Raw genomic sequence first — 2,046 nt, 5'->3', positions numbered from 1 at the left:
TTAGAAAAATATTCCCATTTGTCTAATAACAGATAAAAATCTTGTTCTATTAAGTTGAAATACTAAGTCACAACACTCAGTGCAGTCACCATAGCAAAAATGAACGAATTGCATTTTAAAGAAATTGAGAGTTCTTCTTCTTCTCTAAATCTCGTCATTACTGACAAATTTGTTCTCAGAATTTTGACTGAAGGAAAAATTGATGGCTGAATAAAGCTTACATAGTACCTAATAGTTTCTGATATGGTTGAAAACATTTTTACGTTTCTACCTCTTTTTAGAGAAGTTTGATGGTTTACTTTGTTAGGGCACCGGCGGAAATTTAAATTTGCTATAAGATGTATAAGATGTTAAGTTATATATCAGCAGATACGGTTTACTTTGATATGTACCTTGGGTACCTATATTGTACTGAATTTGAATTATTTGACACATATTTTGATTGAAGTATTTTTTTACATCTGTCGGTTGTTTAAAGTTTTTCAGGTTTTAGGCTCCCAACATTATATAATATTTATTCTGCAAAACTGCATGCCATTTTTCACTAATTTTTTTAACCTGTATGGTTGAAGTACTGTTTTTGAATTAAATGTGCAGCATGTTCATATACTGAAAAGATATTACAGGAATATACTGCTTCTGTATTTCTAGTTCGGTTATTATATTAATCAAAATTACAATTATTGGTATATTAAACTCTTTTTAAATAACAGAGTTTCTGTTTTGTGTGAGGTTCTGTTCTAAGCAGTTTACATGTTTCTAAGAGAGTCGATCTTCTTTCGACTTTAATAGTACCAACAGTATCACAGTATCAACAGTTTTTGTGTTCTTCTTCTTCAATTTGCTTTTAGAATGTAGTGCTGAACTGAATATATACGAGTATTTATCTCTACTGACAGCACCACAGTTTCCTTGGTTTTCTTCTACTTTTTCTACTACTTTCTTGTCGATTACAGTCAAGTGGTGAAGCAAATATAGAAAAGTACATACAATATTTCCGCGTCATTTGTTAAGAGGAAATTAAAGTTCTTTAAATTTAAAGTTCAACTCACAAAAATTTTTATGTGGACTTCATTTATTAAAAATTGTTAATATTTTATGAAATTTTTTAAAAATTGTTTAATTTATTAAAAATTGTTAACATTTTATAAAATTTGTCTTACATATTGAACAAATATTTGACATTGTGTGTGTATACATTTTACATTTTATAATAGCAATTTTTTATGAACATCAAATATTTATGGTTTTTTTTTTCTTATTGTCAAATAGAATATTTTTAAAAAATTCTACTCAAATGCTTTCAATTGAAAAATATAAAAGCGGCATAAATTTGCATTTAATATAAAAAAAAGAAAAAAAATTATTATGAATTTTAAAATATTCGTGATATACACATCAAAATATTTTATTAAATATTGAACCAAACTTGCGTATAAAAAAAATTGATTGGAAAAATTCCAAATGAGTACTATGCCTCACCACATAATACGGATTAACGTTTTAATAAAAAAACTCAAAATCTTCAACGAACAATATTGAAAAATAAAGCAAAAATTAAGGTACATAAGTTGTGGATTTATATGTATATATATGCTCAATACTTTATACGTATAGATAGATATACGTACCAATCGTGCTTAGTTTAGAGTATGTTTGACATAATTGAAGTTCAACGTAAATAAATTCAAATACCACAAAGCTAAAGGAAAATACAGGAAAATTCAGGAAAGAAAAACATAAAATAAAAAGTTCATTCAGCTCACGAGTTCATCATATCATACGGCAAAATGTTTTGGATATTGCGACGTACTGGAGCGGCAAATTTTTTCAATTCATTGAACAACAATTGCAGCACTTCAAAAGGCAACAACAATAGCACACAGGGTAAGTACGCACAGGATAAAGTAATTTAAAAATTTCACTCAAACCAAACAAATGCGTACGTGAGTGTATTTATTTACTTTTGTGCACAAATAAATGTAAAAAAATGTACTACGGACGTATGAGTAATATTTTACACCGTTGCACACTAAGCCCCACAAA

Source organism: Teleopsis dalmanni, chromosome 2 (assembly GCF_002237135.1).
Source record: "Teleopsis dalmanni isolate 2A chromosome 2, ASM223713v2, whole genome shotgun sequence".
NCBI lineage: Eukaryota > Metazoa > Arthropoda > Insecta > Diptera > Diopsidae > Teleopsis > Teleopsis dalmanni.
The sequence above is the reverse complement of the archived record's forward strand: the minus strand, read 5'-3'. Positions refer to the sequence as shown.